This window comes from Xenopus laevis, chromosome 5L, assembly GCF_017654675.1.
Source record: "Xenopus laevis strain J_2021 chromosome 5L, Xenopus_laevis_v10.1, whole genome shotgun sequence".
NCBI lineage: Eukaryota > Metazoa > Chordata > Amphibia > Anura > Pipidae > Xenopus > Xenopus laevis.
In genome coordinates this window covers 12,718,470-12,741,140 of record NC_054379.1, presented here as the reverse complement: position 1 = coordinate 12,741,140, position 22,671 = coordinate 12,718,470, and the positions used below count along the sequence as shown (strand labels likewise).

The 22,671-nt window shown below is 41.4% G+C and overlaps 1 protein-coding gene across 1 annotated transcript in view; it reads left to right on the top strand.

The window, feature by feature from the left end:
- Positions 1-10,764: 10,764 nt before the first annotated feature.
- ptpn14.L (protein tyrosine phosphatase, non-receptor type 14 L homeolog) overlaps positions 10,765-22,671 on the top strand; it is a 61,763-nt gene continuing 49,856 nt past the window's right edge. The window contains exon 1 of the mRNA XM_018262587.2: positions 10,765-10,982. The gene's annotated coding sequence lies outside the window, so the exon portion shown is untranslated. The remainder of the gene's footprint in view (positions 10,983-22,671) is intronic.

The window sequence follows — 22,671 nt, the reverse complement described above, 5'->3', positions numbered from 1 at the left end:
TCCCCATAGGCTAATATTGACTTCGGTAGCTTTTAGATGGCGAACTAGGGGGTCGAAGTTTTTTTTAAAGAGACAGTACTTCGACTATCGAATGGTCGAATAGTCGTACGATTTTTACTTCGAATCCTTCGATTCAAAGTCATAGTCGAAGGTCGAAGTAGCCCATTCGATGGTCGAAGTAGCCCAAAAAAAAACTTCGAAATTCGAAGTTTTTTAACTTCGAATCCTTCACTCGAAACTAGTGAATCGGCCCCTTAATCTCATGTAAATTAGGAAATGTGTAAGTATCAGTTAATCACTCTGTACAATTTCTGAAATAATCAAGTTCTCTCAATTACTACCCTCCTCAGCAATCTGTCTCTCTAAAGACAGGCTGTGTCGGAGTCGGTTGAAACCTTTACTTTAATACACTGACAAGCCAAAGGGACAACCACCAGCTTACTTTTCACTATTTTCCCCAAGCAATCTGTCTCACTACAGACAGGCTGTGTTTGAGTTGGTTGAAATGGTTTGCTTTAATACACTGACCAAGGCAATGGGAGAACCAACAGTATACTTTTCACTACCCTCCCCAGAATCTGTCTCTCTACAGACAGGCTGTTTGAATTATCATTGGTGTATGCCATAAACCACCTCGTTATAAGTGATGAGTATGAAGCCCAGCTACTCTTGCAGATACAAGCGGCTTCACAGCTGGGGCCAGTTGTTGCTATGGGTGACTTCAATTATCCAGACATTGACTGGGGTAATGGGATCCCGTTCTCAGCATCATAACTATAGGCCAGTAAGTCTGAAGTCAGGAAAAAAAAGGTGCTTGCGAGGGGACATGATTACACTTTACAAGTACATTAGAGGACATTATAGACAAATAGCAGGGGACCTTTTTACCCATAAAGTGGATCACCGTACCAGAGGCCTCCCCTTTAGACTAGAAGAAAAGAACTTTCATTTGAAGCAACGTAGGGACAGTCAGGACAGTGAGGTTGTGGAATGCACTGCCGGGTGATGTTGTGATGCTGATTCAGTTAATGACTATGAGAGGGACTTGGATGATTTCTTGGACAGACATAATATCAAAGGCTATTGTGATACTAAACTCTATAGTTAGTATAGATATTGGTATATAGAATTTATGTGAAAGTAGGGAGGGGTGTGTGTATGGATGCTGGGTTTTCATTTGGAGGGGTTGAACTTGATGTTCACTAAAAAGTTGCTCTGGTTCCTGAGCTTATTCCCTTTGTTGACCATGCAGATAACTCTGCCAAGGCAAGGAGGGTCCCTTATTTCTATTAAGTGACCCTGCCTGTATTGTCCACCTTCCATTTCATTGCTAAAGACACCCAGTACAGTGTATATCTATCTTCTGTTAGATATACACAGATGAGGAATTATAACAGGGTCAGGATTTCGATTCACACAGCTGTGAATGGAGCCCATTCTTCTCAGCACTGAGACATAACCACAAGGCCACTCCTTCTTACAAGGAATGAGAGTAATGAAATCTGTCTAATCTTGCTTAAATTTCTCAAGGCATGCGTTTTATTGGAATGCTGAACCTTAAATGCTCTTGGTTCTTCCCAGCGCCATTCCTTGGCACCTTGAGTTTCTTAGCAGATGGATTATGAAATTATTAAAGACAGAATATAGGCATGTGGTCAATATAAACCTATGTCAGGGCTTGTTTGCATCCATGCAACTAATCTCTATTATTCAGTCCTGTAGTATCTGGGTATATGGGTGTTTAGCTTTAAAGACATTGGCTTACTGCAGCATATTACAAGTTTCTATTGATGCCATCTGCATGTATATGTATTACTAGCCATTTGAACTCATCTCTCCATCAATTCACCTTTCAATGCAATACCATATTTAATGTTATATTAGAAATATATTTCTAATCATTTCCCATAATAATGTCCCCCTAAGGAGACCGATCTAAAACGTATTTGGTCAAAGTGGTGAGTTAATCCCATGCCACAAAGAGATAGAGATCTTAATAGCATTTGCTGATCACTTGTAATGCGCTCATCTATGTATTGTACAATAATGCGCAACTCTCCGTAAAATAATTCAGGCAAGTGATCGCCAGTCTTATTTTCTGAGACGCACTAAATGCTTACGACAGAGGCGGTGTTTTAAATGCTATCATGTAGATGATTTAATGGAATGTTCCCTTGGGGTAAACGCAATAAATAATTAAACCCAACCAAATATTGACCTTTGACAGTGCTTTAATGCTTGCATTCCTCCTGAACCTGTTTAGAGTAGCGGTACTGTTTGACATTGATACTAGTATACTGAGTTCTAATATTGTTGTAGTGCAAGCATCATGGCACCCGATCGTTTTCTCCTTCGTTGGAGAGACATTGGCAGAGAATCTGCCTGCAAATGTGTTGAACGTTGAGTGCCTGGCATCACTGGTGACATTTTGGGCTGAAACATGGATTGCAACGTGGGTGGTAACAAGAGGAAAGAACATTATATGTGCCATTAGCCTAAAGGGTGTTGGAGTAGATGTGCCCTCCTTGGCAGTCTATTCCCTATACTCCATAAACACCACTGCAGAAAATGGATGGAAAGCAGCACAGCGACTTATCTTCCTTTATACATGTGCCCTAGGGTCAGGTGAAGGGACTGCAGCCAAGAACAGATTTGGGCTGTGTTGTCCACCTTGTGATTAAACCAAACCAAGTCCTCAAACAAGGCTTGGAAGGCAGGGCACGCCAGGACATAAAAGGGAAAAAACTCCCAAGAACCGAGGATCCTGGAGTGGTACCAGAAATGGGAAGTGAACTGGAGTCCAATAGAAAAGAGATTCTCCGTCACAATGGATGAAGGACAACCCTACATATTAAGACTGTTTGAAGGAGATGAGTAGCCACCCAACTATAATTTAAAAGTTCTGTGATATAAAAGAGCAACCTCAGAGAAAGACTTGGACTGCAGGGTAGCCCAGGGCATAAAGGGGGAAAAAACCTAGAAATGGGAAGCAAACTGGAATTCACTATATAAAGAGATTCTCAATCACCATGGATGAAGGACAACTCATCATATTAGGTCCAAAGGAGATGAGTGGACAACCAACTGTCATATAAAAGTCCTGTGATATAAAAAAGCAACCTCAGAACCAGGGATGCACCGAATCCAGAATTAGTTCGGGATTCGGCCTTTTTCAGCAGGATTCGAACAAATCCTTCTGCCTGGCCGAACCAAATCTGAATCCTAATTTGCATATGCAAATTAGGAGTGGGAGGGAAATACGTGACTTTTTGTCAGAAAACAAGGAAGTAAAAAATGTTTTCCCCTTCCCACCCCTAATTTGCATATGCAAATTAGGGTTCATTTCGGTATTCGGCCGAATCTTTCACAAAGGATTTGGAGGTTCGGCCGAATCCAAAAAAGTGGACTCGGTGCATCCCTACTCAGAACATCACTTGAAAGGTAGGGCAGCAAAGGACCTAAAGAGGGAAAGACCACAAGGACAAAGGGTCCTGGTGTGGTACAAGGTGGAGGAAGGTGGAGTCCACTGCATAAAGAAAGTCTACATGATAATTGATAAGGGCGGCACTACATATTAGTTTGGGGGAGATAAGTGGCCACCCAACTCTAATCTTTTGGAGCAATAGCCCCTACATTCACCCATATCTTCTTTTAGGGGGCTGATGGTTAGATGTGCTCAAAATAAAAGGTGCAGTTGATAAAACTGATACATTGATACTAGGGCAGAAAAAAATTTGGGTTGAAATGAATCCTCCCCTAAGTGTAAACTGCCCACGTGAGCTACTTACTGTTCCCTCTATGAAAGTAAAGCCCCTAGTATTCTGCTTCAAGCTCTGGTAGCAAAACATGCTGTTCTTAAATCTAATTAAAACATTTACCCTGCTTTTATTTCTCCAAGTAGTAACATGTATCGATATATAAATTGATAGGAACCTTTAGAACAAAACATTTTATTATAATCTCAGCCCCAAACCTCACCCTGTTCCCATAAACAGGTGCCATGTGAAGTGTTGTGTGTAGAACTCCCTAAAGAAGTGATGTCACAATGTGTTTCCCATCATATTACACTCCACTCCATCTGATCACGTAAGGAATATACCACCATGTGTTAACCGTCAACGAAAGCTCCTTTAAGTTTGACTTTCCATGTTATTTGGCTTGAAGGGCATCTGGCCATTCTACACATCTGGACCCATGTTCCAACTGAAAGCTTTAATTCTACGCCAACAAAGAGCCCGGAAAAAAAAAACTTCAATCCACGTGTTACATTATACAATTCATTTTGCTGGCATCTGTGTCATCGGATGATGTCTTTTTAACCTTAGGCCATAAAAGGTTGAAACGTGTTTGTTCTTGTAGGTGTGAATGTATTTATTTATTAGGATTCTGTAATTAAAATTCCTTGTTTTGAGCTGTGATCCGATGACTCACTGGGTGGAATATAAACTGGTGTAAGCCAGATGAAGAGCCACTGTATAGCAAAGATCTGGGGGGGGGGGCAAAAGAATATTTAGGGCATCGTTGGTTAGTAACATAATGATATATAAGAACAAATCAAAAACAACCAGGGTGGCAAATTTGCTAGGCAACTGCCGGATGTGGGGAGACTAGTGGGCAGAGGTGGAAGGTTAGCGAATATTATCTCCACAGGTAAACACTGCCTGGTGTTTTTGACTTGTCCATGTGTGTTAAGGCACCTTGTAGCCCACCTCACTTTAACCTTACTGGTTCCTCTATTCAGTGACTCTTCAAGTCGTACAGATATAGAAGGCATCTTCCAGTGTGTTGTATTGATGAGCATTAAAAGATGCGACACCAGTGGAGTAGAGAACTATAAAGGTTCAATGTTGAAGCCAAGGCAAAACTGGCCTTTCTGTAGACATAGTGGGACATTCACTAAAAATCGTAGTTCGTATTTTCGCCAGCGCTCTGCAAATTCACTTAAATCCGAGGTTGCGCTCAGGGATAGCGTAAGGTTTCGAAGTTGCGCTAGCGTTAATTCGCCAAGCAAAGCGAAGTTACGCTATCGATGGTTAATTTGCATACGGCGCCAAATTCAAATTTCAATGGAAGTATTCGTAGCTGCACTACACAAGCCTGGGAAACCTTCAAAACATCAAATAAAATTTTTATTTTGCCCTACACATGTGCCCACTGTATAGTTAAGTTGCCATGAGTTAGGGAATGTAGGGGGGAAGGAGGGGAGCCCCAAAAAATATTTTAGATATTTTTCAGCCTATCACCCATAAAAAAAGAAAAAACGCCAGCGTTTTTTGGGAAAATTTTGGGAAAATTTTTTAACTTTTTTTGAAGCAATCCCTATCTACTCTATTGGGCTTCGCCTGGTCTGAGGTGGCGAAGGAAGTCTGGCGTAAAAGGTAGCATTCAGAACAATGCGTGCGTTCGTGAATTTGCGTAGTTACGTCCGTTGCGCAAATTCGCCAGGCGTAAGGGTGCGAAGTTACACTAGCGAAGTTACGCCAGCGTCCGTTGAATTTGCGAAGTAATGAAAATGCCCAACGCTAGCGAATTCACGCTAGCATTAGGTGCTTCGGCGCTTAGTGAATTTGCCCCATGGATTTCTCTTATTCCAAATCATGGGTTCAAAGATAACCCAGACTTGCAAATAGCTAGACCTCAAGGTGGACCTCAACAGATCTTCCAGAGCTCAGCTAGTACTGTACTGTAAAATACTTTCGGAGAGAAAAGGACACTAAATTAAATTTGAAAGACCACACTGGGGGTCATAAGGCCTACAAAGCTATACCTTCATGCACGAGAACTGGCACAGCTCTGAAGTCCAAAATGAACTAAGGTAGAATGAAAGAGAAATATGAAGTAATAGTTATCAAAGACTTTTTAGGTTTGTTCTACAAGATACTTTTGCCCTTGGTGGCTTGTATAATTCTGTTACAAAAATGACTTTATCTAAGAATTAACTAGGGTTTTCAAACCAATGCTTGAGCCAATCATCAAAGCACAGTCTATGGCAGGAGAACTGATCAGAACCATGTGAAACTACTTACCTAAGACAAGCCTGAGACAAACACCTGGTATGGAGGATCCCTTTAGCCTGATGTCTATAGGGTTCTTGAGGAAAGGCAAAAGGAGATATAGGTATATTATGTATTTGCAGGGGCGATCCTGGCCCCTCCGCTGCCTGAGGCAGCAGCAGTTGCTGCTGCCCCCCCTCCCATGGAAATTCGCTCTTAAAGTACCAGGAGCAGCATTTTTGCTACCCCTGATACCTAGTCTTCATCTGGAACTTGGGGGTATCCTTTGCAAGGTTTGTAGAAGCAGTGCTGGTAAAACACTCTAATCATTTATACCTGAGTATGATGGTGAGCCCTGGTCTCCTCCTAGACAGTGTAGTAAGGGCAATTGTAAGTGAACTGACCAAGATTCGTATTCCCATGTAGAGAACACATTTGTGACCCTTAATTTGTTTGTTGTTGGGGATTTTGGTTTCTGTATGAGTGTAATACAGTTTTTAATAAAAAACATAAAAACTCTGATGAACACCCTCAGGAACGTGGTCTCTCTCTGCCAATCCTGACTCTTTTGTGCTTTATATGCACAAATATGAACAATTATTATCTGTATGTGCATGGGGGCTGCCAATCCTGACCCATATCCATGCACTATGGGTATTGCTTGGTTCAGGGGACTGGGCAGGTTCATGAGCATGAATGGTCGGGACAATGGAAAGGCTGCCATGTCATACGTGGTCCCTCGTACACTCTATATTCAGTTGGCCTGAAAGTCCATAAGTTGACAGAGTATATGATCTACCTGTGTATGGCCACCTTTTGGTAGGACTGCATGGCCCCCTGGGTGTCCTGTCAACTTCTTTGGCCTTTAGAGTCGTTTCCTCCAAAGTGGAAGTGAATTTGACCCCTACGGTGCGTGTACCGTGTCCAGATGTCACAGTGCCACGTGAATTAAAGATATTGCAAGTGGCACTATGACATCTGGACTGGGTATTCTACACACAGAGTCTTATTGTATTTGTCTTCAAAATTGTGTTAATCAGTGGGAACAGCCCTCGTGGCTCCAATGAACCGTTTTCATTCACAGACTCTAATCAAACAGTGCCCTCCAGTGGCCAAGGAGAGATGCAACTGGACTGCACATGGGGGGCCCTTGCCATGGCTCATCCATACAAAGCACATTATTGGATATCCCCTTAAGCGCAGTTGTTGTTTTTCTTTGCATTTTCCAATGGTTGGGCAGTTGTAATTCCATGGAATTCCTTTGCAGAAGTGTGATGGAGATGGAGTAAGAGGAAAGGGTTCCTGAGAGGCTGGCATTGAGTTGTGGGCGGAAGTTGGTGCCGTCTATTTACACAATAGGGTGCTAAGGCATCGACAACAAGCTGTCACATTCTACACCTCCTGTGCAAGCAGCCAGTCATTATCCAGGTGTCCTGTCCCCTCCCTCGCTGCACTGCACTCAATGTAAGAAAGGAGAATGTGGGAATGCGTGCATGCGTGTGTGCCATGCGGCAGCAGATGTGTCACTGGATGTTGGCCCTTGGTGTGAAATCTGATTGGAATACAATGCAAAGTTGCACAGTAAACAACTGTCATTTGCTAGGGAGGATCAGATGGAACTTGCCCAGGAGACTATTGGCCACCTAGCAATGTATTTAAAGGGGAAGAAGGCAGTAGGGGTCTGGTACCCAGAGGGGTACTGAAGGTTTGATCAACCAAACAAGGCTGTAAATGGCACAATTCTATAGGAACAGCTCAAAGCTGATACACAGAGATTCCATAATATTATGCCAGCATAAGTATTCCCCTCTACTCAGCACATTTCAGTGTAACATCACCAATTTCAAAATAATTTTTCACCCAAAAACTATTCTTATTAACTGAATATTACACTGTGCCCTCTGGCAAAGATATATATATAAAAAATATGTTTTGCCAGAAATGTGAAACTCAATATTCTCTTATTATTATTATTCTTAAAAACTAACATGAAGTTATTTTTCTGCAGTAAGTATTGTCTCTTATTGCTTGTATATACTGTGTATATACTATATATATACTGTACTGTATCATTATATCCAGCATGTATATACTGTACTGTATTATTTTAATATTCTATAGGCCCCTGCCACCAATGTTTTTTTTCAAAAAAATTTACATTTTTTTTGGGGCCCCAATTTTTTTAACTTGTAAGGGGACCTTGCCAGCAATGTTTAAAAAAAAATGTAAAAATGTGTTTTTAATTTTTTTTTGAGGCCCCAATTTTTTTAACTTGTAAGGGGACCTTGCCAGCAATGTTTAAAAAAAATTGTAAAAATTTGTTTTTAATTTTTTTTGAGGCCCCAATTTTTTTAACTTGTAAGGGGACCTTGCCAGCAATGTTTAAAAAAAATGTAAAAATGTGTTTTTAATTTTTTTTGAGGCCCCAATTTTTTTAACTTGTAAGGGGACCTTGCCAGCAATGTTTAAAAAAAAATTGTAAAAATTTGTTTTTAATTTTTTTTGAGGCCCCAATTTTTTTAACTTGTAAGGGGACCTTGCCAGCAATGTTTAAAAAAAATGTAAAAATGTGTTTTTAATTTTTTTTTGAGGCCCCAATTTTTTTAACTTGTAAGGGGACCTTGCCAGCAATGTTTAAAAAAAAATTGTAAAAATTTGTTTTTAATTTTTTTGAGGCCCCAATTTTTTAACTTGTAAGGGGACCTTGCCAGCAATGTTAAAAAAAAATGTAAAAATGTGTTTTTAATTTTTTTTTGAGGCCCCAATTTTTTTAACTTGTAAGGGGACCTTGCCAGCAATGTTTAAAAAAAAATTGTAAAAATTTGTTTTTAATTTTTTTTGAGGCCCCAATTTTTTTAACTTGTAAGGGGACCTTGCCAGCAATGTTTAAAAAAAAATGTAAAAATGTGTTTTTAATTTTTTTTTGAGGCCCCAATTTTTTTAACTTGTAAGGGGACCTTGCCAGCAATGTTTAAAAAAAAATTGTAAAAATTTGTTTTTAATTTTTTTTGAGGCCCCAATTTTTTTAACTTGTAAGGGGACCTTGCCAGCAATGTTTAAAAAAAATGTAAAAATGTGTTTTTAATTTTTTTTGAGGCCCCAATTTTTTAACTTGTAAGGGGACCTTGCCAGCAATGTTTAAAAAAAATTGTAAAAATTTGTTTTTAATTTTTTTTGAGGCCCCAATTTTTTTAACTTGTAAGGGGACCTTGCCAGCAATGTTTAAAAAAAATGTAAAAATGTGTTTTTAATTTTTTTTTGAGGCCCCAATTTTTTTTAACTTGTAAGGGGACCTTGCCAGCAATGTTTAAAAAAAAATTGTAAAAATTTGTTTTTAATTTTTTTTGAGGCCCCAATTTTTTTAACTTGTAAGGGGACCTTGCCAGCAATGTTAAAAAAAAATGTAAAAATGTGTTTTTAATTTTTTTTGAGGCCCCAATTTTTTTAACTTGTAAGGGGACCTTGCCAGCAATGTTTAAAAAAAAATTGTAAAAATTTGTTTTTAATTTTTTTTGAGGCCCCAATTTTTTTAACTTGTAAGGGGACCTTGCCAGCAATGTTTAAAAAAAAATGTAAAAATGTGTTTTTAATTTTTTTTTGAGGCCCCAATTTTTTTAACTTGTAAGGGGACCTTGCCAGCAATGTTTAAAAAAAAAATGTAAAAATTTGTTTTTCATTTTTTTTGAGGCCCCAATTTTTTTAACTTGTAAGGGGACCTTGCCAGCAATGTTAAAAAAAAATGTAAAAATGTGTTTTTAATTTTTTTTTGAGGCCCCAATTTTTTTAACTTGTAAGGGGACCTTGCCAGCAATGTTTAAAAAAAAATTGTAAAAATTTGTTTTTAATTTTTTTTGAGGCCCCAATTTTTTTAACTTGTAAGGGGACCTTGCCAGCAATGTTTAAAAAAAAATGTAAAAATGTGTTTTTCATTTTTTTTTGAGGCCCCAATTTTTTTAACTTGTAAGGGGACCTTGCCAGCAATGTTTAAAAAAAAAATGTAAAAATTTGTTTTTAATTTTTTTTGAGGCCCCAATTTTTTTATCTTGTAAGGTGGCCCCTGTCACCAATGTTAAAAAAAAAAGTAAAAATCTGTTTTTAATTTTTTTTGAGGCCCCAATTTTTTTTAACTTGTAAGGGGGCCCCTGCCACCAATTTTTTTTCAAAAAGTTTTTTTTAAAAATAAAATTAAAAAAAAATGTAAATTTTTTTTTGGGGCCCCAATTTTTTTTAACTTGTAAGGGGCCCCCACCACCAATTTTTTATTTTTTTTTTAAACAAAAAAATTTTTTAAACATTTTTAAATTTTTTTTTGGGGCCCCAATTTTTTTGTACTTATAAGGGGGCCCTGACCATCAATAGATTTTTATAACTTGTGTGTGTGTGGGGGTACTTTTTTAGAGCTGATTGTCTGTGTGGTCTTTTAACTGTGATGTAGAGTGGGCGGGATATGGGGCGGGGCTTGGGAGTGAGTGTGGGCGGGGCACAGGGGGCCCCAAAGATGTTGTTGTACTGCCGGTGATTTCTAATGGCGGCCCTGCCTGGGGGATTAACTGTTTGTGTGCAGTCTTTGCAGGTTGTTTGTTTCAGTTCCCTTTCGGGATAGTGAGGGTCGCACCCCCCATCAGACCCAAACAAAAAGTCCAGGCCACATCCCCACTGGCTGCGCATTCCAAGGATTCCAGATCTGTGATGTCAGAGGAGAAGGAGCCCCAGGCACTTTACAGCGAGGCACTTTCTCCCCGGCACACACCCTCCTCCTTCCCTAAAATAGTCTCCTCCCCTTCAGTCCAGGCCCCGCCTCCTCCGCTCTTTCCCAGCGCAGAAGCCTCACTAAGTTCCAGCGCTTGTGTCGCTGCTGCTCGGGGAGGAGACGCGTGGGAACGTACCGGGGGCAGCGGCCTGTTTGTCTGTCGGGACACGCGGGGATCCAGCTGCTCAGTGACCGCACTCAGGATACTCCGGATACTGGAGCCCCGGCTGCCCATGCTGGTGAGTGCACAGTGGGGAGTAGCAGCATTATTATCATTATTGATCCAAAGTACCAGTTCCCTGTGCAGGACCATCAAACTAATGCTACTGGAGGCTGCCCCTAAGAGCTTGCAATCTAGGGGTCTCCAGCTGTTGTCCTGGGCTGGGAGTTGCAGTTTATCTATAGTTGGGGGGCAGGGAGAGATTATTGCTGCTCAGAGTGCACCCCACTTCTTTACATTCCCTTTTTGTAAGTCTCCTGTACTAAATGTTGTTATTGTGTTATTGATCAGCTGCCACTAGACTAGGGGAATGTATTGCAATATAGTGTGACATTATCAGCCCCTGGCAAGTATCCCTAATATAATCATGTATACTGTGTTATGTGTATCGCTTTCTCTTCTGCTGCAAAGTCCAGGACAAATGCATAGACACCCTTGGCAGAAGAGCTTACACTCTGTAGGGTCAGGGCACACAGGCAGATTCAGGGAAATTAGTCACTGGGCGACAAATCGCCTCTTCTTCAGGGACACTAATCTCCCCGAACTCTGTCCCCGCGGCTAGAATGTAAATCGCCGGCGGGATGGCACTCTGAGCAATTCGTTTTCCAAAGTTGCCCGAAATTGGCTCAGGGTAAGGGTACACAGGCAGATTCGCCCGGCGACAAATTTCCTCTTCTTCGGGGCGAATAATCTCCCCGAACTGCCTTCCCGCCGGCTAGAATGAAAAGGGTAAGGGCACACAGGCAGATTCGGGGAGCTTGGCAGAAGAGCTTGCCTAAGGGTCAGGGCACACAGGCAGATTCAGGGAGATCAGTCGTCCGGCGACAAATTTTCTCTTCTTCGGGGTGACTAATCTCCCCGAACTGCCTTCCCATTGACTATAATGAAAAATCACCAGCGGGATGGCACTTCGTTTTCCGAATGGACGACTTCGGAAAACTAAGCACCGCAAGTGCCATCCCGTTGGTGATTTTTCATTATAGCCAAATGGGAAGGCAGGTCGGGTAGATTTGTTGCCGGGGTGACTAATCTGCCCGTGTGCCCTTACCCTCTCGAGGAAACTTCTGGCGACTTCAGATTACGAAAAATCGCCATCCCGTCGGCGATTTACATTTTAGCCGGCTGGGAGGCAGTTCGGGGGAAATTAGTCTAATCTGCCCGTGTGCCCTGACCCTAAGACTACAGAAGATTTATCCCCTAAGGGAAAAAAAATGTCGCTTGGATTTTCAGATGCTCGTGCTTTAATCTGAGCCTGTGCGCTGGGGGTTCTACCTGCAGGACATGTAAGGGTTAAATCTAAGACTCTAAAGTCTTTGTCGCCTGACTTTTTTTTTTTTTAAGGCTGTGCTGGGACTTGTCTCTTTCCTACATACCAGGAATCCTGCTTGGATCTGTGTGTGTGTGAGTGTGTGTGAGTGTGTGTTTACACTGCCAGAGTTAGCTCCGCCCACTCATTCCAAGGATTTACCTTGTCCCCTTTGTTAGTGAATAGTCATGTCTGCACTGGCCAAAATTCACTGGCTCGCGCTCCACAGTTACGACTTGTTTCCTTCTCCCTCGTCCTGAGATGTTGCAGTTTACTTTTACATTCTCTGCACTGCTGTTTCCGACTCCTGAAACAGTGTAGGGAAAAACACAGCTGATTGATAGACAACTGCGCGATAAGGATCTTAGATTGTAAGCTCCACTGGGGCAGGAATTGATGTGAATGATGTGTATATAGTGAATAAAGTACCCCCTCTTGTAAAATATAAGGATATTATAAGTTACAGAGGAGTTTCATGAACTCCAAGGTAACTTCTAATATCCTCATATTTTGCAAGTTTTAGTGAGTCATGTGACAGAAATGATGTCAGAACTCACCGTTTATAACTGATGACATCAGAACTCACCGTTTATAAGGATATCATTTACAAGATATTCATGGCTTTTGTGTATTATATAATAATAATAGTAATTATTCTTTGGAAGCCTTTTGGCTGTAGACGCGATTTAAAGGGAAAATTCACTTACAACTAAACGTGGCCATACATGCAGAGATCCACTCATTTGGTGAGGTAGCCAAACTAGCCAATCTCTCCCTGATATGCCCACCTTGAGGTCGGTGATATTGGACTGATACAATCATGGACACTAGGGCCCAACGATCAGATCTCAACCCAAAAGAGGAGACAGAGGACCGATGTGGTTCTTAATCCAACGGCAGTTTTGGCCAGATATTGATTGGGGTAACCCTTCGGAGGGCCCCCATACACTGCCCAATAAACTCCTGGCTTAGTCTGACAGCAGTTTATTTAAACCCATGTATGGCCACCTTAACTTTCAGCATGATGCCGACAGTATTGGCTTTTATCTTTTGTTTATATTTCATTGGGATTTTGTCATTCAGCTGTACAGTACAAGTACAGTGTTTACGATTGCTAACAGCACCCTCCAAAGCAACCAGGCATTGAAATGTGATAAGGAAGGGTGAAGAGGAGAAAGCCTGATTAAATAGAATAAATACAGTGCCAATTCCATGTATAATACCCCAGAACACACAGCAGATAAATACAGGGCCCATTCCATATATAATACCCCAGAACACACAGCAGATAAAAATAGGGCCAATTCCATGTATAATACCCCAGAACACACAGCAGATAAATACAGGGCCCATTCCATGTATAATACCCCAGAACACACGGCAGATAAATACAGGGCCAATTCCATGTATAATACCCCAGAACACACGGCAGATAAATACAGGGCCAATTCCATGTATATACCCCAGAACACAGGTTCACTGGGGGCATTTGAGTCATTTTAATGCTGCCTTTTTCTCTGAAATAAAATACATCTGGCACAAACCATTATCCTAAAACTTCATCAGAAGGTGAATTTCCCCTTTAACTCTTTCCACTGATTATTGCTCTCAAGTGAATGGGAATAGCCAGGCTTTCCCATGGAATGACAGGAGCAAATCCTAAAATATTATGGGATAGAATTCTAGTTCATGCAAGTCAATTATGAGATTATCTTTTTCAACATTGTTTTGTTCACTGCAGTGTCCTATAAATTATTATTTTATTATATATGTACTGATCAAGGGCCCTGCTCACCGGAGCTTGCAATCTAAAATAACGCCACTGTCCTCTTAAGTCCCCGGATGGAAAACAGCGGGTCCCTCTGGGATTTCCCTGGTGCTGGGACACAATGGCAGGCGGAGCCCAGAGTGGAAATCACATTACAATGTGTGCGAGTGTTTGTTTTGAAAACAAGTGTCACATGATCAGACAAAATAAGGCGCCTGCAGCCATAATAGTCTCACATTAAAGAGACAGCACAATATATCGTGTGTCTCACTTCTGCCTGAACATTGGGGAGTGTGTCAGTGCTGTGTAAAGAAATAATAAGTGATACAAGTAAAGCATCTGAATACATTCACTGTGATTAGCAATGAGAGCATTCTCGCTGGGGTCCTAGGTTCAATTCCAGCCAGGGCACTATCTACAAGGAGCTTGTATGTTCTCACTGTGTTTGTGTTGGTTTCCTCCCTCACCTCAAATACATACAGGGAGGTTCATTGGCTCCTCATGAAACTGATTGCAGTGTGTGTATGTGATAGAAACCTTAGATTGTAAGCTTGTGGGGCCAAGAGTCATGGGAATGTGATAGAGGCCTAAAGCTGGCCATACAAATGGAGATCCGCTGTTTTGGTAAGGTTGTCATACATATCTCTCCCTGATATGCCCACCTTGAGGTGGCCAGTATTGGGCTGATCCCATCGTGGGCCCTAGGGCCTAATGATTGGATCACAACAATGAGCATACGGGCAGTCCTCCATCCAATGGGATATTTAACCCTGCCTAATTGACATCTGTACGAAATTTGGCTAGATATCGATCCATGAAGCCTGTTGGAGGGCACTGCCCAATACGCTGCCACCAATCTTTCGGCAACTTATATCTGTCTGTGTTTGGAGACCTTTAGATTGTAAGCTCCACTAGGACAGGTGCTGATGGGAATGTGATAGGAACCTTAGATTATAAGCTCCACTGGTGCAGGTGCTGATTGGAATGTGATAGGGACCTTAGAGTTCATGGCCATTCCCTATTTCTATGAGAACAAAGTGGCTAAATAGATAATATAGGTTAGAATAATAGGTTATAGTATGTATAACTAAAGAGACTAGGAGAATAGAGGTTGAGTGAGGAGAGGAAGAATAATTGTATTGAGAGTGGGCCCCTGGTCTAAATTTTCTTGGTGGGCCCCTAATCTAAGGTTTTTGGATGGTGCCTGGCGTCCCAGTCCGACAATGGATGGGAATGTGATAGGAACCTTAGATTGTAAGCGCTGCTGGGGCAGGTGCTGATGGGAATGTGATAGGGACCTTAGATTGTAAGCTCCACTGGGGCAGGGGCTGATTTGAATGTTCCCGGGACCTTAGATTGTAAGCTCCACTGGGGCAAGGGCTGATGGGAATGTTCCCGGGATCTTAGATTGTAAGCTTTGCAGGGGCTGATGGGAATGTGCTCAGGACCTTAGATTGTTAGCTCCGCTGGGGCAGTAGCTGATGGGAGTGATGTATAATCTCTGTACAGCACTGTGGAACACATGGGTGCTATATAAATATGATAATGGAAGAAGGGTCACCGGGCAGCTATAGGGAAGACTTGGGGCTCTCCTTGCATATAAACACCTGGTCCTTATTCACAGAGGCATGACAGCTGGACAGCAATTACATGGATGTATGTGAGCTATTGTTTGCTACTTGCACTGCTCCGACAAAAGAAGGAATTCAGCCGTGCCGATGTTTAACAGCTACGGAGCAGTACTGATATGAGCCCACAGCCCTGCCAAATCTCCCCATCCCTGTATGTTACCCTGTACTGGTTCAGCTCCTTTATCCTTCTCTGTCTGTAGCCAGTTTATACGTAGCCTTGATCAGTAACCAGCTCATATCCAGGCCACTCTTTGCTATAGACTGATAAAAAGCCGACTGCTGATTGGCTGCTGTGGGTAACTGATTTTATAAATTCTGGCAGGGGCACTACTACTACTTACTGAGAGACTGTAAATTGGAATGTCTCCTGCCACTGTGCTACAGGTATGGGACCTGTTATCCAGAATGCTGGGGTTTTCTAGATAACAGATCTTTCCATTATTTGGATCTTCACACCTTAAGTCTACTAGAAAATCATGTAAACATGAAATAAACCCAATAGGCTGGTTTTGCCTCCAATAAGGATTAATTATATCTTAGTTGGGATCAAGTACAAGCTACTTTTTTATTATTATAGAGAAAAAGGAAATCATTTTTAAAAATTTAGATTATTTGGATAAAATGGGAGACAGCCTTTCTGTAAATTCGGAGCTAATGGGTTTTCAGACTAATCTCCCCAGACTGCCTTCCCGCCGGCTAGAATGTAAATCGCCAGCGGGATGGCACTCGGATCGCTTTGTTTTCCGAAGTTGCCTCACGAGGAAACTTTAGGCGGCTTCGGAAAACGAAGCGCTCCGAGTGCCATCCCGCTGGCGATTTAGAAGGCAGTTCGGGGAGATTAGTCGCCCAAAGAAGAGGCAATTTGTCTGCTAATCTCCCCAAATCTCCACGTGTGTCTCTGCCCTTCAGTTGACTTTTATTATGATGTAGAGATTGATATTCTGAGACAATTTGCAATTGGTTTTCATTTTTTATTATTTGTGGTTTTTGACTTATTTAGCTTTTTATTCAGCAGCTCTCCAATTTGTGATTTCAGCAATCTGGTTGCTAGGGTACATAGTACCCTAACAACCATGCACTGATTTGAATAAGAGACTGGGATATAAATAGAAGAGGGACTGAATAGAAAGATGAGTAATAAAAAGTAGCAATAGAAAGATGTAGTTGAAAGCTGGAAAAGTATGAAAAAAAGGCAAATAATTAAAAAAAAAAAAACGATAAAAAATAAACAATGAACACCAATTGAAGAGTTGCTTACAATTGGCCATTCTGTAACATACTAAAAGTTAACTTAAAGGTGAACCGCCTCTTTAACTCCATTGTGATATTCTTGTCTGTCAGAGGCAAATATGGGGCAGTTATGGGGGAAATAAACCCCTCAGTATCCTAAGTTTTATTGGGTTTTTTGGAAAGACACAGGACCCCTCTGCCTGTACAACAATTAGGGCCGCAAACGACTTTGCCCTTAAAACCCAACAATAGGAGCTAATGAATGGGGTCAAAGAAAGAGGACAAAGAAGAGGAATTTTTTAGGGGGGAGGTAAGGTTACGTTCCTAAGGCCGGAGCACTAACTGCCCCGTGCAACCCCATTGCCTTCATTATTGTTCCTTTAGAAAGGGCAAGATTTTAAATCCCCATCAGCCATGGGAGGGTCAGAGGGGGTCATGGCTGAATCATCCCTGAGTGACTAGGAACTTGCAGTTGGGATTGGAGGAAGGGACCATTAAAGGGGATGTTTGCCTTTAAATTTACTTTTAGCATGATGTAGACTTAGAGAGTGATATTCTGAGACAATTTGCAATTGGTTTTCATTTTTTATTATTTGAGGTTTTTGAGTTATTTAGCTTTTTATTCAGCGGCCAGTTTGCATTTCCTACAGTCTGGTTGCTAGGGTCCAAATTACCCTAGCAACCTTGCACTGATTTGAATAAGAGACTGGAATATGAATAGGAGACGGACTGAATAGAAAGAGCATTTGTTTTTTTTAAGGTGGGATCAGTGACCCCCATCTGAAAACTGGAAAGAGTCAGAAGAAGAAGGCAGATAGTTAGAAAACTATAACAAAAATTAAAAATGAAGGCCAATTGAAAGGTTACTTAGAATTAGCCATTTTATAACATACTTTAAAGGAGAAGGAAAGGCTTGGTGCATTTGGGGGTGCAAAATTGTCAGCTCTGTTGTTAGACTTCCGGCTTGTTGCTTTCTAAAAGGGCCAGTAACAGTATTCTCGTGCCAAAGCCATAATTACACTAAATATATTTCATTTATGTATAATTTTGGTTGGAGTTCCCCTTTAATCCAGGGTTAGTTGAACTATACGTGTGTATAGACAGTGACGGGTGACATTTGATCTCTGTCAAACAGCTTCCCAGGTCACTGTGGGGCAATTGTCTTCTAAATGGATTATCAGTGATTTGCTGAGGCCACTGAGCCCTGCACTGCTGCTTGGCAACCTCTGCAGCTGCACACTAGCCTTTTCTCCCCCCCGGGCAGGGTCATTTGGGGGGCTTCTTGCCCGTGCTGCTCGGGGTTATGCTGTAGAGGAGCAAGTTCAGTCTCCGGTCACAGCAGGACAAGGCTGGTACAGATGAAGGGGGTGATTGGCTGTTTGTAGCTGTTATTTTCCTATGCCAATCTGCCTGCTGATACCCAAGTCTGTAGGGGCAGAGTAAGTTGCTTCTGAGTAGGGGAGGTTCAAGCTGATTCCATCTCATGGAAGGGGTCATTGAAGATTGAAGATGACTTGTACTAAGTGGTCAACTGGTCACACAGACTGGGGCTTCATAGATTTCCAGAATGAATACTGATTGGTCTGATGCACCTCATTGGTGCAGTTGATTGGCCAGAACAGAATACCATGCAATTTGGGAACCTTTCATTTTCCTAACTTTGGATTTCCAGATGTTACTAAACTACAACTACCAGCATGCATTAACCACTGATTTTATATATATATATATATATATATATATATATATATATATATATATATATATATATATATATATATATATATATATATATATATGTCCAACACGTGTTGTGCACTGTTCCAGTGCACTGCGCTGTTCCAGTAATATATAATTAGCTCCGGGTGGTGCGGAGAGTCAATCCACTTAAAAGTGGATCCATCATAGTAACTATAGAGTACTTACATAGCAACATCAATTCGATTTCAATATTCAATGCAATTACAATGGCAGAAATATATTAAAGCATATTACAGCATACACCTCAGTAACTACCAATTACAGGGCAAAACTTATCACAAGAATAAGTGCAAGTCAAAATCTCGGTTTAACCCTTTAGGGGACAATGTTTTTAGCCTATCAATCCACTGAACCTCTGTTTTCTTTAATATCAAATTGCGGTCACCCCCTCTTTTTGGCGGAGGAATATATTGAATTCAATAGTTGTAGTCCAGGAGCCAAGGTGAAAAACAGACCAACAATCAGATCATGATTGGGCCGTATGGAGTCTCAACGGGAGAGGACCGCGCCAACACATTGATGCCATCCTCTCCAATGGGATTCTGTAACCTGGCCAATAGGTAGCTGGAAGATTCCCAGCCGGATATCAGGCAGGTTGCTGGGAAGGCTCCATACATAGGCCAATAAGGTGATTATTTGGTTGAGAGGAGCTGAATCGGCAGCTTTTATTGGCCCATGTATTTGCACCTTAAAGGGGTTTTTCACCTTTGAGTTAAAGGACCAGTAACATAAATTTTTTTAAAAATTCTTTTTAAAAATTTTTAGTAAACAAAGAAAAAAAACCCCACAAAGACAAATGAAATGTTGCAATCGAAATTCTGTTTATGTTTTAATAGCGATTTAACCAATTGCAAATTGTCTCAGAATATCACTCTCATACTAACAGATAAAGGACCAGTAACATCAATTTTTATTTTTTTAAATTCGTTAATATACAACGAAAAAAAACCACAAAGACAAATTAAACTTTGAAATCGCTAAGTCTTTATTAAGAAATAACTTACAGAAACTCCGATTGCGCTCCTCTTCAGACATGGGGACGATCCATTGTGCAGCGCTCCATTTCTCCTCCTGGCTATCTTCTATAAGGAAGATAGGGAGGAGATATGGGTCGCCTTTTCTGAAGTTATTTCTTAATAAAGACTTAGCGATTTCAAAGTTTAATTTGTCTTTGTGGTTTTTTTTCGTTGTATACTAACGAATTTAAAAAAAAAAAATGTGATGTTACTGGTCCTTTATCTGTTAGTATGAGAGTGATATTCTGAGACAATTTGCAATTGGTTAAATCGCTATTAAAACATAAACAGAATTTTTCGGCTGCAATCTGTATGGCACTTCCTACGCATGAGCAGGAATACACATATTTATGTGCTGGGAAATCTATTAAAACCCTATTCCGAGGCATTCAGTTTAAGGAGCACACAGTGGTGCCATTGTCAGGGGAAATATGTCTGAACATAAACAATCTTTTATACAAGGGCCTCGGGCCCTAACAATAAGCTGCTCCATGTCATGTGATCACAATACCACAAAAAAAGGAAGAAAAAAATCCCAGCAAGCGCCTATATTTGCTTTTATCCACCATGGAAAGGGCCACCCCCTGTTATATAGGATATAAACCAATAAATTTGGCTTCTACATCATAATCACATACTAAGGTTCTGTTGGATCAGTGACCCTCAGAAGAGAACTGAAAATACTGTTTTATCCTCCACATCCCCCTGTTGAGTTTTCACAGAGGTGCGTGGAAAAGCATGTGTGCCTTTAAGATAATTAAAGTGATACTGACAGGATACTGATAAATACCCAAAGCTGCTTATACACATGGAGAGCTGCTCGTCTGGTAAGGTGAGCAGCCCACTGATTCAGAAGAGTGCAGGACCTCGCACACCCTGCCGAATGAAAAAGACGCCTGGTGCACAGGGGTAGAGGCTCGGCCGCCTCACAGCAGGTTCAGCAAGAGAAAACCCAATGGCACACAGGACTGCAGGAAATCTTCCAATTTTTTATTTCAAAGTGGAGAGCAAATGCAATTTTTTTAAATAAAAAATTAGAAGATTTCCTGTAGTCCTGTGTGCCATCGGATTTTTTCTTGTTGAGCAACCCACTGAGACAAGTCAAATGGCTAAATCACAATGTGGGACTAGAGAGACCTAGGGAGAAGGTGGTATCACCACTAGAATCTCAGCCATAAAGCAGGACAGGACTGCTGCTTACAATGGGTATAGGATCTGTGCAGCCACTGGGACAGAATGCTCTGTTATACAGATAGCTAGAATCTCAGCTGCCATAAAGCAGGGCAGGACTGCTGCTTACAATGGGGATCAGATAGAATCTGTGTAGCCACTAGGACAGAATGCTCTGTTATACAGATAGCTAGAATCTGAGCCATAAAGCAGGACAGGACTGCTGCTTACAATGGGTATAGGATCTGTGCAGCCACTGGGACAGAATGTTCTGTTATACAGATAGCTAGAATGTGAGCTGCCATAAAGCAGGACAGGGCTTCTGCTTACAATGGGGATCACATAGGATCTGTGCAGCCACTGGGGCAGAATGCTCTGTTATACAGATAGCTAGAATCTCAGCCATAAAGCAGTGTAGGACTGCTGCTTACAATGTGGATCAGATATAATCTGTGCAGCCACTGGGACAGAATGCTCTGTTATACAGATAGCTAGAATCTCAGCCATAAAGCAGTGTAGGACTGCTGCTTACAATGTGGATCAGATATAATCTGTGCAGCCACTGGGACAGAATGCTCTGTTATACAGATAGCTAGAATCTCAGCCATAAAGCAGGACAGGACTGCTGCTTACAATGGGGATCAGATAGAACCTGTGCAGCCACTTGGACAGAATGCTCTGTTATAAAGATAGCTAGAATCTCAGCTGCCATAAAGCAGGACAGGACTGCTGCTTACAATGGGGATCAGATAGAACCTGTGCAGCCACTGGGACAGAATGCTCTGTTATACAGATAGCTAGAATCTCAGCTGCCATAAAGCAGGGCAGGACTGCTGCTTACAATGGGGATCAGATAGAACCTGTGCGGCCACTTGGACAGAATGCTCTGTTATAAAGATAGCTAGAATCTCAGCTGCCATAAAGCAGGGCAGGACTGCTGCTTACAATGGGGATCACATAGGATCTGTGCAGCCACTGGGACAGAATGCTCTTTTATACAGAAAAGTGATGAGAATGTTTTCCCAGCAAGGACTCGCTACACAGAAAGGGTTAACTGAAAGCCCACTCGTCAGACTACTGGACGCTTCTGTTGAAACTAAAGGATAATAAATGTGTTTTTCCAAGGGCCGGGTGCTTGAAATGTAAACAGTGATTTTAAAGGAAACGTTATCTGGTGCCACGCACACCTGCGCATGCATTACGGAGATAACCAAAGGATGCCGCCATTTCCCCCACAGATTTATTGCTGCGTCTCGTTTCCTGTCTTTAATTGGATTGGCCCCAACAACTTTCCAGACCAGTGAAGTGTGTTATAAATAGGTGTATCACATTCCATTGCCAGGAATCACGAGTTGTGTGTTAGTGTGTCAGTGCTCAGTCGTGCTTCCCCTCCACTTATGTCTTCCCAAAAGGTTCCCGTCCCCTAAATAACAGCCTTTTAGTCTGGGCAATGAAATATATAGTTGTATAGGTATGGGATCCCTTATCCGGAAACCCATTTGCCAGAAAGCTCTGAATTACGGAAAGTTTTATCCAAATAGCCTATCCAAACATTATTTTGTACTTGATCCCAACTAAGATATAATTAATCCTTACTGGTAGCAAAACCAGCCTATTGGGTTTATTAAAGGACTTGTTCAGTGTAAAAATAAAAATTGGGTAAATAGGCTGTAGATAGGCAAAAATGTAATGTATAAAGGCTGGAGTGACTGGATGTGTAACATAATAGCCAGAACACTACTTCCCGCTTTGTAGCTCTCTTGCTTTCCACTGATTGGTTACCAGGCAGTAATTAATCAGTGACTTGAGATGGGTCATAACTGTTG